Genomic DNA, 16,283 nt, shown 5'->3' with positions numbered 1-16,283 from the left:
TGCTCAAACTGCTTTACGGCGGCTGAACTCAAACTGGTGGGATCTGTTTTTTTATGTCGCTGAGCTGGAATATACCGGTAGTACAGAAGGGATTTTAACAGGACTGGTCTCTTACCTGTTTGACTTTAAGGCGGAGAGAACCATTGAATCAGGAGATATATTTAATGTAAAATCGGCGAAGATGGTTTGAGGGATAGGATGGGATTTTTATTTCTTTTGGAGAGGAATAGTCAGGAGTTTTTAATTCAATGTTTGATATTATATTTTATATATTACAGTTTTAATATAAAGTCAATTTTATGGTTGGGAGGCAAGGAGAAGGGTAAGATTTCAATTGGGTTTAAGGTAGAATTTCAGAAGGATAGTATAGTTTTACTATTGAACATTTATTGTTTGATGCATGTGTCCCCTCTGCAAAATTTGAACATGTTCTCCCAACATTTGTAAACAAGAGTTAGAAATCCTAAATGAAGACCTTTAATTGACTCAATTATTTATGAAAGACAGACCATCTCTGGTGCATTTTCAAAGTATTTCCCAAAATAGGGAGCTGTCTGGCTGAAGTGATGTTATAAGTATAATCTTTATTGTCATTGTACTTAAATACAACGAAATTGGTTAACAGTTCAAAGTAGTAATTGCTATTTATCTCTGCATCAGTTTTATTTTCAGTTTGTACCATAAAGGCTGATTTTATTACATTCATTATTCAACTGTTAAAGAGGATAACCATTAAACCATTGTATTAAACCATTAATACAATGGCAACTTGGGAGTCCTCCTGGATCCACAGCTGAGTTTTGATCACCATCTATCGGCTGTGACCAGGGGGGCATTTGCCCAGGTTCGCCTGGTGCGCCAGTTGCGGCCCTACCTGAATCGGGAGGCTCTCACGACAGTCACTCGAGCCCTTGTGATCTCTAAGCTGGAATACTGCAACGTGCTCTACATGGGGCTGCCCTTGAAGAGCACCCGGAGACTTCAGCTAGTACAGAACGCGGCCGCGCGAGTGATTGTGGGCGCACCTCGGTTCGCCCACATAACACCTATCCTCCGCGAGCTGCGCTGGCTGCCTGTGGATCTCCGGGTGCAATTCAAGGTCTTACTTACCACCCATAAAGCGCTCCATGGTAGTGGATCTGACTATTTGAGAGACCGCCTTCTGCCAATAACCTCCCTGCGTCCCATCAGATCGCATAGAGCGGGCCTCCTCCGTATTCCATCCGCCAGTCAGTGCCGACTGGCGACTACCCGGAGGAGAGCCTTCTCAGTTGCTGCTCCGACGCTATGGAACAATCTCCCCGTGGAGATTCGTACCCTGACCACAGTCCAGGCCTTCCGTACAGCCCTCAAGATCTGGCTAGCCCGTCAGGCCTGGGGATAAACTCTTCCGCCCCTCCCGAATGCTGAGAGAATGTTGTGTTTTTAGTATTTTTCAGTTATTGCACATTTCTTTTTATGTTTTGTCTTCACTCCCCTTCCTTGTTATTGTAAGCCGCCCTGAGTCCCCTCAGGGAAAAGGGCGGCCTATAAATGCTATTAAAATCTAAAAAAATCTAAAAATACAAAAATGCACATTTAATAAAGTTTACAATATTAACTTTAAAATGTCTGCAGAGACTGGTTAATGAGGCTGAGCCTCCCTTCCCAAGACTTATGGGCTAACTTTAGGCCTAAATAACTGGGCTGAGGGTGAGAGTGGTTGTTTTCTGGATTCAAGCTGAATTTGTAAGCAGTATCACACATATGGAAAACTACATACCTGATCTGGGAACCAGGTCCCCATATTCCTATCATGCAGAGAATTTGGAGGTGACTCCTTGCCAGAGTTAAAAGCTCTATGTTACTCTGCAACTGCTCAAAAGAAGTCCTTTTCCTCATCTTATTTGGTTCCTCCTCTCTGCTTTCGGAAAAATCAAAATTGAAAGAAGTAGGAAGGAAATATAAGTTAGGTCAGATGTCTTCTCCATGCAGATGGCTTGCAACAAAATACCCCCAAGTTGTGTATTTGTACCATAAGGAAACAGCCCCTTCTAGCAGGCATTCAAAAGTAGGGAGGGTGTGCAGTTAAGGGACCAGTGATAGCAAAATATTTTGCACCTAAATTGCTTAAGCAAAATGTGATGTTAGTATTTTGGAATTGCACCTACCTGCATATCAGTGGTGCGTTCTGGACCCTGGCGCAGCCGGTACACTGCACACAGGGCCATGCCATTGCCCTGCGACACCTATCTGGCCAGTGGAGGTCGTGCAGGAGCTGCATGCTTGTGCACACATGCGCAATGGGCCGGTCGCGTTATTAAACAGCCATGGAACGTGGGCAGGCGGGTGGGCCAAACAAGCCACTGTACCGATATGGTGGCCACTTCTCCCAGCTACTACCGGTACTGGGCCATACCACATGGAACCTACCACTGCAGTATATGTTCTGAAAGACTTGAAATGTTGAGCAAATCTAAACTTGCTTAATAATTGATGCTTAAAACAAAAAGGGCGTAGAATTGTGTCTGTGGCTGGGTGCCTTTGTTTAGACCAGACAGACATAAATGTTAAAACATTGACTTAGTGGCTTTCTAGGGGAATCTCCAAAATAATGATAAATCACTTCTGTATTCTCAAAAAGCATGACCATTGTGTGAAAGTTAGATTTTTGTTTTGATGATTATAATACAATTCTTGAGATGTGAAGAAAAGGAATGCAAATAGAAAACCAGAAGGAATATGATAGTAATTAATTGTGCTGCACATATTGTATTTTGAATGCTATTCTGTCCTGCACATATTGTAGGACAGAACAACATTCAAAATGCATTTGCCATTTTACCATTTGATACTGAAGCTCTTGGTGTGAAAATTTATATTTCCACATATATTATTCATATTGAAGTTTTGTGACATTGCAGTTCAGCATATAAGGTGGGTTGCAACAAGGCAATATGAAATTTCTCTCACCTCTTTCAGTCGAAAGGATCCATTATGTATTTGAAGGACTAAGAACTATTTTAAATCACAATAATGGCTGTCAATTATCAAATATATTTTGAAACACAAGTCATAATTTGTTCATGGATAGCTCAATATGTTTAATAAAATAATTGTGAAGGTGTGAAAAACAAATGACATTGTACTGAAAGTAGATTATCAACTAAGTATAAACTTTCCAGGAGAAAAAAAAAATATTGCACAAAGAAAAAAAATGTTGATGATTTGTTTCAAACCTTTTATGGAATACGTTAAGGGTTTGTTTATGAAGAAGGTTTATCTCACAAACATTTTTGGAAAACAACTGAAGAAGCCAAGTCTCCCAGAGTTGAAAATGGTGAATGTTCTTGCCTGAGGTTTAAAAAGTTAATATAACTAAAAATATGGATAGGCTGAAACATGTCTCTAGTCCTTTGATGCAGTAATGTTAGCATGTGTTTGTGTTAAAAAGCTGAGATGTAAAACGGAAGAGAAAAAGATCTAACCATTTCATCATTCCAGTGAAAGTAATATTTAAGTTGCTAACCTCACCTGACTGTTTTCTTCTGTGTGCCTGGAACATCAGGTCCAGAAGAAAGACTCTTTTATTATCAAAAACAATACGTGATCATAGAACTGTAATCCAATTGCACGAAAATATGTTTTTATAAATTTAATATTCACTTGGCATGCTTCCATTTTTTTTGGCAAGGTGAAAAAAGCCCTCAGATTTTGAAGCAAGCATGATGTAGTGAAAAATAATTACCATGTGTTCAAAGAGCAGTAAGGTACTATTGGGTATGACAGCAGTTTAATTATATGAGTATATTAAATGAATATTAAAGGAACAGCTGAATGTCTATTTGTATCAGCCTTTCAAGGTCACCCATGTCAAGAAACAGATAACACAGAGCTCTCCGGGCTACTGCTTTATATTGGAATTTCTTCTATGATCTGGACATTGTGGCCCACAAATCTATGAATGAAAGCTTAATATAGCAAATGCATGGCAAATTTTACTTCTCTAATGTTTCTGTGGATACTTATTTTTCCATTTCCTCTTGATGCTCAGAGAGTGCAGGGAAGAAAACAGGCTTGGAAAACACATAAGAAAGAAGAAGGATTCAGAATTTTAAATATAAAATTGAGACGTTTTTCTCTTAGGATTATTAGATAAAAAACCTGGGAAAAAGGAAGTTTGTTGTTATATATTGACCACTGAGAGAATCCTACCTGTGCAAAAATGAAAAGACATGTCAATTCCCACAATGGAAGAATGGATTATAAAAAAGTGGTAAGAGTTGGCAGAAGTGGCTAAATTAACTGCTTTATTTACCGTATATACTCGAGTATAGGCCGACCCGAATATAAGCCGAGGCACCTAATTTTACCACAAAAAACTGGAAAAGTTATTGACTCGAGTATAAGCCTAGGGTGGGAAATGCAGCAGCTACCGGTAAATTTCAAAAATAAAAATAGATACCAATAATGTTTTTGAATATTTATTTCAAAGAAAAACAGTAAACTAGCGGTGTATTCAATGAAATACTTCACTCACCTCATGATGCTGATGTCCCGCTGTGATGATGATGTCCCGTGCAGCCGCGGGAGCGATGTCCCGCCTCCTATGACACACGGCACAGTGATTCCTATCATTGGATCACTGTACCAGAGGAGGTGGGACATCGCTATGTGGCTGCTTGCCATAACAAGGAGGAGGTGGGACATCGTTGCAGAGCGGCAGGAGGGGGAGGAAGGGGAATCGTAAGACAGCCCTGCATTACATTAGAACGTGAGGAGGGGGGATGGTGCGGTGCGCGCTGCGCGGCAAACTGACACAGAGGGAGGGGAAACTCACAGGGGCACTGGGCCATTCACGAGTGTCACCCAGCGGCATGGCCCCGCCCCTTTTTCTCCTCCATTTCGGGCAAATTTTTCACTGACTCGAGTATAAGCCGAGGCGGCTTTTTTCAGCCCAAAAAGTGGGCTGAAAAACTAGGCTTATACTCGAGTATATACAGTAAACAAAAGATCATATCCAGTTTGTTTCCACCTGGAAACTGTTTCTGAACTTTATGCTTTAACAACAAAAAAAAGAAACTTTGATTTTAGATTTTGATTATTAGATTAACTGTGTTATGGAAATGGATAATACTAAATATGGAAAGCGAAAAGTTGTGACTGCAGCTGTATTTTCTATTCTCTTGCACTAAAAAAAGTTGGAAGACATTGGGTTTTTTTTTAACCTTGCCTCCTTTCCTTTCTTTCACTTTTCTCTATTCTTTTATGATCTTTTTAAAAATTTGTATTTTATATTATAATAAACTTTAATAAAAGTCTAAAAAAAGAAAAAAAGCTATGAAAAATGGCATGGATCTATCCATGAAGTTATCAGGAGTCCAGTATGAAGATGTTCCCTTTATGATATACATGTAGTCCACAACCTACTACCGTAATTGAGCCCAGAATTAGTCATATGTCTTGGTAGTAATTAAATGGGTTACCATATGATCACACCTGATTTTATGACCTTTTTTGTAGCAGTCATTAAGCAAATCCATTTTCTTCAATGGTTTTTTTTTTTTTTTTGCTGAAAACTGGAAGTAGACGCTGGAAACTGGCAAAAAAAGCCAAAAAAATGTTGTCATGTGATTGTGGGACACTGTAACAATTGTAAATTCCAGTCAGTTGTCAAGTATCCAAAATAGGGTCTCATGATTGGGGCGTGGTGGCCATCAGAACTCTGGGACCAGGTTGTGCGTAGCTTTGAGGTGAATCCATGGTAATTTTGAATGGTCACTAAGTGAGGATTACTTGTAATTAGTCTTTATAATATGGCCTACCTAAAGCCTATATGTATATGAAATTTCATCAGAATGCGTAAAAGACATTAATATTTTATTAAAATAAAAAATGGCAGGGCAAATCTGACATCCTCAAGGCATGTAGTACAAAGCAGCTTAAGATAACTAGCTGATGAACAGCTATATCATTATCAAGGTTCTAATGAGGTTGAACTGCTGGGCACTTCAATGGGTTTAGGCAACCAGAACTCTCATGGGTTAATTCTAAGCAAACTACACCAGTTATGATAATCCTTTTAAAATGTTCATGTGCAAAGCTTAACTTACAACCATTCATTTAGTGGCTGTTACACTGAAAAAAGTGACATGACTATTTTTCACACTTAATGACTATTGCAGCATCCATATTATCACATGATCAAAATTCAGATGCTTGGCAACTGGTTCATATTTATGATGGTTGCAGTGTTCTGGGGTAATGTGATCACAGGGTTGAAATGAGGACCCCCTCAATGCAACCCTGAGCTACAAATATTCTCCTTTATTGGGATCACCTTTTGTGACCTTGTGACAAGCAAAGTCAATGGGGAAACCAGATTCACTTAACTACCATGTTACTAACTTAACAATTGCAATGATTCACTTAACAACTGTGGCATGAAAAATCATAAAATGGGGCAAGCTCACTTAACTGTCTCGCTTAATAACACAAATTTTGGGGTCAATTGGAGTTGTAAGTTGAGGTCTACCGTGAGGGCTACTGGGAATAAACAGAAGGAACAGAGAAGGTCTTAAGGGGCCAAGGTCAACCTTACTGGGCCAAGAGCAGATCACAACTGCCAGAGGAAGGATGCAGAGATAGGAACATCATAGAAGGGGTTTTTCCATGAGATCAAGAGAATTTTCCAGTGGACAAGACCGGTGTTTCATAATTTAGACCACTTATTGATCATAAGTAGCCTAAGATGAATATGCAGATTATCATTCATGGTAAAGATAGGTATAATCTACAAGAAAATAATGCTAATTTAAAATTGCAGAAGAGGGAAGATAATCCCTTGCTATTTCTCCTTTTATACAATGAAGGATAGGCCACACAATTCCAGTCAAATTGTGCTACTCCTCAAGTTTTCTTCTTTTTCAATCCTACAGATAAGAGTTATTGCCTAAAGAACTGCAAAATAAGACACTCTTTGTAAAACTGTAACAAAAAGATTTGCTACCTGTATTAGAATCAAACAGCCTTTGATTAGACTGCATCATAATGTGTTATTCGTTAAAAATGTTCACATATATCATTTTAGATATTTTTCTGCAATTCAGTAAGATGCTCTTAAATATGTTCCTGAGGCAAAGGATATGTCTGCCACTTGGGGTAGTCTTCATTTTCCAGAAGTGATCATTCTGGTTAGGGTTAGGGACTTATTAGGATTAGGGTCTGATAGAAAGTGATTTGTGGCGTTCTGGGTCTTTAATACCATACAATACAATACAATAGCAGAGTTGGAAGAGACCTTGGAGGTGTTCTAGTCCAACCCCCTGCCTAGGCAGGAAACCCTATACCGTTTCAGATAAATGGCTATCCAACATCTTCTTAAACACTTCCAGAGTTGGGGCTTTCACAACTTCTGGAGGCAAGCTATTCCACTGATTAACCTTTCAAACTGTCAGGAAATTTCTCCTCAGTTCTAAGTTGCTTCTCTCCTTGATTAGTTTCCACCCATTGCTTCTTGTTCTACCCTCAGGTGCCCTGGAGAATAGTTTGACTCCCTCTTGTTTGTGGCAACCCCTGAGATATTGGAACACTGCTTTCATGTCTCCCCTAGTCCTTCTTTCTATTAAACTAGATTGTGGTGCAATCAGAACATTGCATATATTGAAGTTGTTTTAACGCAAACCAAAGATGCCTTTTAAAAAACAAGTTTACATCATATTCTTATGCATGCCAGTGCTTTGTGTGAGGTAATTTAAGGGGGTTCTGACAAGTGTCATCGGCATCTTCATATCCGGTCACATGGGCAGCAAGCCACTCCCATCCAGTCACATGGGCAGCAAGCCACTCCCACAAAGGAGGCCACACCCACAGAGTAGGTTCGAACAATTTTTGAAACCACTGGAAGCAATGGAATTAAAATATCCCTGGTTGGGAATCGTCATTTTCTTGATTGTGATACAAAGTGACATGGTTGCACTTGACACCTAGATACTGAAAAAGAATAAACATTGTGCTGATTGATTTTATTTTTACTGTCAACTGTTGTAAAACTTTTCTACAGAATAAAAATGTGTAATATCTTAAAAACAACATCATTTACCTTTTGTGTGCAATCAAGTTTTTCTTATGACTGTTTTCTCGCAGAGACTGAAAAGTGTTAAACAAATATATTTGATGTATTTAAAAGACAGCTTGCTGCTGAAAGGTTAAAATTTTAGTGACAGAGGATGAAGAGATGACATTCCCAATTGTGATTTCCTGAAGTAGAGAGTCAACAACTGAAACATATTTCTTTCTTTCCCAGAAACGGAAGGACAAATCTTATTGTCTTGGTCTTTCCCGGACAGATAGGGATACAAGATTGGAACAGACATCATCAATTGCCTGGTCCTGAGCCCTTATCAGTTCTTTGTTTTTCTCTGCTTCTTTTGAGACCTTTTGTAAAAAGAAATTGATGAAGTACAATCAAAATTAACTTTTAATGCATTGTAAAATCTTGCTTAAAGAGGTTGTTCTAATTTCTTATTATCATGTACAATATTTATAATCTTCATTCTGTTTATAGCTTTCTGGAACTTTTCATATTGGTCCCTTAGTACCTCGTAGTCAATTACATTGTATTTACCTTTTGTTTGCAATCAGGTTTTGTGCACTCTTCTCTGGCAGAGACTGAAAAAGGTGAAACAAATATTTTAGAACGAAGTAGAGAGTCATCAATTTAAACATGTCTATTTCTCTCCCAAAGATGGAAAGACGAATCTTACTGTCTTGGTCCTCCCCTGATGGATAGGGATACCAGATCAGCATAGACATCATCAATGGCTGGTCCCGAGCCCTAACCAGTTGTTTATTTCTCTCTGCCGCTTTTGAGATCTTCTGTAAAAAGAAATTGATGAAGTACATTCAAAATCAACTTTTAATGCATTATAAAATCTCACTTAAAGAGATTGTTATTATCATGTATAATACTTACAGTCTTCATTTTGCTTATGACTTTCTGGAATTTTTCCTGTTGGTCCCTTAGGACCTCTCTGTCAGCATCTCTGGCAAAAAGATAATAGAAGAACTAGAACTTCTACAGTCAAACTTAAAAAGAAATAAATCACTTTTTTTTTTCAAATGAAAACAATTAACAATTAAGTTAAAATGATACTCATTTTCTAGATTGTGTTTTGTTCTGTTCTCCAGCTCCTTATTCAACTTTATAAGGAGAGCCATTTTGCTGGATAAACGGTAGTTCTCTTCCAAGATGCAGAAATTACAAGAAGCAAACATCAGTCATATAATATAAATACGTGGACAAAAAGAGCTTAAAACAGCATTGTAAGGGAAATGAATGACTTACAGCTCTTATGGCCAGATCTTCTTCCTCCAGCTCCCTTTCATTCATTAATATCAGTTCTTCCCTCTGCTTCTTTTCTGTATTTTTATGGAAAAACACTTGTTCTCAAGTGTGCAGTCACCAGGTCTTAAGAACTCAGAAAACAAACACGCTCTGGAAACGGTTGGTAACGTTTTATTCAAACTTGAGGCCTGGCACAAATGACAGTTGCAAAGTCAGCACTGGTAGTTACTGCCTCCCCGTGTTCTATATATAGGCAAGACCACGCCCCATTCCACCCACTAGCAATTGACGTCAGCATTCCGTTTCTCATTAGCAGTCCACCATCCAGTGCCTGTGTTTCCGGTCTCTGTCTGGCCTCCAACCTCCAATCAATCGGTTTCGATTTTCCCCCTTTCCCCCACCAGGTATGGTGGGACTTGACACTTGTGCTATTAATATTCACAAAAGACATTACATATTAACCCAACAACAACACTGAAATGTATGACTGGCCATTAAATAGGAAGGATCAGCTGTGATGCAGAGGAAGTATTGCCTCTGTATACCCACACCTACTACAGATTCTCACACAAACAAAATAGTTGGGCTCTTTAATGTCTGTATTTCTGCAGACAGAAATATTTCTTTTTCAGTACTTCATACTCCCTTTCTTCTCTGTCAGCAACTCCTGGCAAAAAAATAACAAAAGAACTAGAATTTGTACAGTCAAACTTAAGATAAAATAAATCACATTTCTTTTTAGAATGAAAACAATTAAAAAGTTAAGTTAAAATGATATTCACTTTCTGGATTGCCTTCCATTTTCTTCTGCAGCTCCTTATTCTCCCTCATAAGGAAAGCAATTTCACTGGCTAAATGCTTGTTCTCTTCCAACTAAGATGGAGAAATTACAAGAAGCAAACACCAGTCATATAATATAAACACGTGGACAAAAACAGGAAGGGAAATGAATGACTTACAGCTCTTATGGCGAGATCTTTTTCTGTTAAAATCCCTTTCATGCAGTAATGTCAGTTGCTTCTTCTGCTCCTTTTCTGTATTCTTATGGAAAAACACTTGTGCTATTAAACAATATTCACAAAAAACATTGTATATGAACCCACCAACAACACATAAATTTAAGTCTGGTGATTACAAATGGCACAGTCCATTTAAATCGTAATGTCAGTGCAGGGAAACACTTCTTTTTGCATCCTTTCCCCATTAACTTAAATAGAGTTCAGAACCTCTCCCAAAGACAGTAATTCTGAAGGGTGCTGGCTATTTTCTCATGAAGGTCTTTTAAAAATCAGGAAGAGTTAACTGTGATAGGAAGGATTGTCTTACTATCCCCACTTCTGCTGCAGGTTCTCACACAGACAAAATATTTGGTTACTCACTTTGGTCTCTTTGTCTTTGTCTGTATTTCTGGACACAGACCTGCCAAAAGAAGGCATTTTGAACACCTGAGGACAAACCAACTGGAGGTGGTGAATTGACTAAGTAATATAAATCATAGTGTTGATGTCAGGTTCCAAAAAGGCAGAAAAAACTCCAAACACAAACCTGGTTTGTTAATTCTTTTTTACTGCACTTCTGGCACAAACTAACAATCACAGGAATCAAACCGCAATGAATCCCTTGTTAGGGCTAGTTGCCCAGTGCTCCCCACCACCTTTTAACTACTCCTCACTGCCCCACCCACTCCAGCTATGTGACACGGAAGTGCAAAGGTGCATATATCAGCCTCCCAGCTAGGCCAGCCGCCATAGCCTCTGAACATTAGTTTGTTCAGTAACCATGTCCATGCCCAACTCCCAGTTGGGCTGGCAACTGCATATTGAGAGCGTTGGGCCCAAATGGCAACTCCGGGATGGCCGGCATATCAGAGCTGACATGGGATGTAATCCACACCTTCTAGAGTCATATCCAGTTACAATGTCCTTTGGCTGCATTCTAAAAAGCTCCCCTATAAAAATCTGCTGCTGTACTCCATTTTTTGGTAGCTGCCCCTAAAGGCAAACTGTTTGCTTTTAGGAATAAATATTTTTTCTTTCCTCATGCCTGTTTGAATCTCATTTTTATTTATTCTTGTGCAGCCCCAGCTCGAGTTGAAACCCCAAATTATTATTCTGAAAATATGGCGACCACAAAGGGACTCAAGACTAACCTAGCCATCAGATCTAGTCTGAATAAATTCGGGTTCTGCTCTCAAGCTCACATCTAAAAAAGATCCTCTTGAGTGAGGTGTTCCATTAAAAAAAAACAGTTAGGTGGGAGGAGGTGCCCATATTGCTCAAAATATAGCAGTCCTCCCAAGCAAAAGGTTTGAAAACTTAATGGCAGGTAAAGATAGGGGAGCTGTGTATCTCACTTAGGAGGTCCCCCGGGTGTATGCATACACCCCAAACCGATAGGGACACACATGTCAGGTATGGACAAGAAAAAGAGAACTTTGGCTTCACATTTTTCCCCAACCTCTCCATTAGGAAGGTTTCTGGATGCCTAGTTTAGACAGGAGTAAAAAAGCAAAATCCTACAGGATTTATTTTTTAAAAAGTAGACTAAGATATGGGATGAGACTAGTAGTTTAATTTAATTTGACTAAACAAACATACTTTCAATTGTAATAAAAGAAAAAGTAAAGAAAAAAAGCCTTAAAAGGATTATTTTCTTTCAAAGTTAAGTTGTTATTGAGTAAATGAATGTTTCTATAAGTTTTAATTGACAGAGAATGTGTCAATTTTACTAACATTGTGTATGTATGCATATTGTAATTTTATGTTTAAGGTAAGACAATGTAAAAAGATGACGTAATTATCCTGTTTTGATGATTTATGAAAATAACCCACAGAAAGCAGTATTTTTCTTTCTGTTCTTTACTTTACCTGCATTTACCAGCTCTAGGTAAAAGCTGGAGGCTGAGGGGAGGGAAGGGGGGGGAGACTCTTTAATCCCTCTCCACTCTGCAGCCGATTCTAACCTTTTTGCAACTGCTAAACATTTCTTCCCTCTAAATCTCTTTATGAAAATCAATCTGTGAGGAATAATCTTTCCACCTTGGCTTGCCTGGCCAACAAGGCAATGTGGTGAGAAATCTTTTTCTCCTTTTCCTTCCTTTTCTTGTCCCTTCTCCACTAGCGATGGGTCAAGAGTTGTGTTTTGAAAATTCTTGTGTTAAGTGTGTCAAAGATGATTTCCTGTCTGTAATTTGTTTGTCAATGCCGCAAGGACAGTCTGGTAGATAATTTCATCAGTCTAACTTCAGTCAGCTGTTGTCTTCAATGACTTCCTGATTAACTTACTGTTTTGCTTATCACATGAGCTAATTAAGAGGAAGAAATTGCAAGCCCACAGTCCAGCAAAAACTTATTTTTCAGTGCAAAGTATACCGGTATTAAAACTAATATTAGCCCCATCAGATTCTGCCTTTGTATGTGAAAAATGCATTATAAGAGATGAGTGGAATGCATGATAAGCACAGCTGCTATGTTTACAGCTTTGGTTTTCATAAATGTATATGCTTTGCTTGTACGAAAGTTATTGATTTGTAACTGCATGTAGAACAAGGAGTTTGAGAAAGGAATGCCATGTTTTAGAAGACTAGTCTAGGTAGGATGTATAGAATAAGCAGGAGAAAAGTTGATATTGTATATGGTCAGTAATAAAAAAAGTTTAAGATGTGATTCAGAAGATCTGAAGCTAGCATATTGTGTGTGGTAAAATGTATATTATTTTTGTATTTTAATTGATGTATCCTAAATAATGCATTTGGAAAAAAAGGATACTACAATTTGCCAGATTGAACCCATTTTTTAAAGTATATTGTTTCTAACTCTCTACACAATAAAAAAAATGCACTGCAAGAAGTAATACTGGAATTTGTTTTCAATTTGCAATGCTGCAATGCTGCATCAATTGAAAATGGTGGATGGGTGGGTGGGTATGGCCAGGGGGCATGACAGCGTTCAGCCTCCTGCAGCACTCTGCCAGTCAAAACGGGGCGCAGGGATTAATTACAAAATGTGGGCTTTGCTTTTTGACATCCAGACCTAGTGAGCAAGGGGTGTGAACTGCACAGAAAATACACTTTTGTTTGGTTATGAAGAAATATCCCCAAAGTCAGATGTACACTAAGGTGACCAGACGTCCCGCTTTTGGCGGGACACACCCGCTTTCCAATGCATTTTCCCGCGTCCCGCCCGCCTTTTTAAAAGGCACGCTTTTTTTGGCGCTCGCAGCTCCCGCCCATCAGCTGCTAGCTTGCTGGGCTGGCTCATCGTTCTGTTCTCTATCCTACCAGATGAGCCAGCCCAGCAAGCTAGCAGCTGATGGGCGGGGGCTGCGAGCGCCAAAAAAAGCGTGCTTTTAGCCTTTTACCTACTACCTACAAATTTAAGCCAGCCCAGCCTGCCGCTCACTGATTGGATTGGCCTGGACTCCAGCCAATCAGTGAGCTGGCTGGGATGGGAAATTTTCAGCACGCTTGGGCGAGTCTCCATTTCCTTTCGACAAAAGACGAAAGAGGTTGCAGCTGCGCTGACTGGTGAGTAATCTAATTCTAATCGAATTTTCCGCTCGCCGCGGCAGGAGGAGAGGGTGGGGGCAGCTGCAGCCGCCCGCGGAAAAGAAGTTCCACGCGCTTCCGGGGCTCCCGCCGCTCGGCAGAAGCCCCTGAAGCGCGTGGAAGTTGTCTGCGGGGCAGCTGCCAGCGCACCCACCTCTCCTCCTGCCTCTTCGTGTATGGGATCGCCGCCTCCGAGAGCGTGGACGCAGCGGCAGCTGCCCGCAGACAACTTCCACGCGCTTCCAGGGCTCCTGTCGCTCGGCAGACGCTCCTGAAGCGTGTGGAAGTTATCTGCGGGGCAGCTGCCAGCGCACCCACCTCTCCTCCTGCCTCTTTGTGAATGAGATCGCTGCCTCCGAGAGCGTGGGAGCGGCCGCGAGGAGTCCGTTCGTGCAGCGCCCCCACCTCTCCTCCTGCCTCTTCGTGAATGGGATCGCCGCCTCCGAGAGCGTCTCTTTGGTTCCCTTCTCCTCCTCCTCCTCCTCCTCCTTTCTGGCGCCCCTTCCTTAAAGATTTGGTACCAAAGCAATGGCGGTGAGGTTGTGAGGAAGTTGTGTCTTTTGGATTTTGCTGCACTGTTGTCTTTTCAATGGTTTTCAGACTGGTTGAACCTTTAGCAGCTGGGGTGATATTCTTTACTGTTAAGGTTACAATTGGATGTGTTGGACGAATCTTAAAAGATGAAACTTTTATTAAAACGTTTGACTTAACTAAAAACGTCTTCCTTTTTCTTCTTCTTCTTAAATATGATTTATTTATTTATTTTTACTTCAGAAGTTTGATGACTGTTGTACAAACTAATCCAACCTAAATGTAGAGGAGGAGAAGAAGGGGGGGGATTTAAAAAGAGCAGAGGAAAAAGAAAAGAAAGCATGAAGAAAACATAAAGAAAACATAAAGAAAGGGATGGGAGGGAGGGAAGGAAGGAAGGCACTTTATCTTGAAACAGAAAATATTATATAAGGAAGAAAATGGAAATAACTTAGGAAGGAAGGAAGGAAGGAAGGAAGGAAGGAAGGAAGGAAGGAAGGAAGGAAGGAAGGAATTGCACTTAATATTGAAGGAAAAGAGAATGAAGGAAAAAGTATTGGAAGGATTGAAAGAAGGAAGGAGGAACAAAGAATTACACTTAATATTGAAATGGAAAAGAAAATATAATGAATGAAAGAAGAAGTATAGGAAGGAAGGGAAGGAAGGAAGGAGGGAAGGAAGGAAGAAACAAAGACTGTTGAAACAGAAAAGATAATATAAGGAAGAAAATGGAAAGACGTATAGGAAGGAAGGAAGGAAAAAAGGAAGACAATGTTGAAATGGAAAAGAATATAAGGAAAAAAATGGACAAAATTATAGGAAGAAAGGAAGAAATGTACTTAATATTGAAACAGACAAGGGAATGAAGGAAAAAAATATTGGAAGGATTGAAAGAACAAGGTTTTCCTTGTATGGGATTGATAGTGTCATTCTTAAATTTATTCCCCAAAATTTTTCCCATTTGTCTAGTTCAATGTTGTAGCCAAAGTTCTGTGCCCATTTTATCATTGGTTCTTTTACAGTTTCCAATTTCCTCTTCCATTTGATACTTCAAGAGGAATTTGTATATTTTCCCTATCATCTTTCTGTCCAGACTTTGAATAATTTTATTCAATTTGTGTGGTTCTGTTTCAATACCATATATTTTAGTGTCTTTATTGTATTTAGTTTTAATTTGGAGGTAGGTTAGCCAGTCACCTTTCATATTCTGATCTGCCAATTCTTCAATTGTTTTTAAATTTCCCTGTCTGTCAATTAGATCTCTGTATCTTAGAATTTTGTTCCAATCTGTAAAATTTGGGTGTGTCGTTCTTTCTGTTGGTGATAGCCAATTTGGGGTTTTCACATAGTGGATTTTTTTAATTTTGAGCCATTGTTGCAGTAAAGTTCTAATTAAATGATTTTGAAAGTGTTTGTGCGTTTTATGTTTGTCATTCATTCCATAAGAAATTATGCCAGCCTGCCTGCAGGTCATGGCCTTCTAAGATCAGAATTCTTTTATTCTTTAACTCAATCCAATCCTTCATCATTGTCATTGTTACTGCAGTTGCGTATATATAGGCTCCCTGTGTGCTTCCATCCATCCCTACGAAGATCTGCTGACTCTGCCTGCCTGCTGGTAAGTGAGCTGGGTTTTTTCTTTTATTTTTTTAATGTATTTTAAAATAATATTTTATTTATTGTGCATATGATTTTTAAAAATAGTGTTATTCTGTGTTGATTCTTTTTTTAAATTGTCTTAAACTATTTAAAAAAAGATTCTATCCAAAATAAATTGAAACAAGCCATTTTAAAAATTTCTATGCACAATACTTTGAAATGGACTCAGGAGTCATGATTGACACTGAGTGAATTTGCACTTTTAATAATCAGGAAGATACA

Source organism: Thamnophis elegans, chromosome 3 (assembly GCF_009769535.1).
Source record: "Thamnophis elegans isolate rThaEle1 chromosome 3, rThaEle1.pri, whole genome shotgun sequence".
Classification (NCBI taxonomy): Eukaryota; Metazoa; Chordata; class Lepidosauria; order Squamata; family Colubridae; genus Thamnophis; species Thamnophis elegans.
This window is presented reverse-complemented; position numbering follows the sequence as displayed.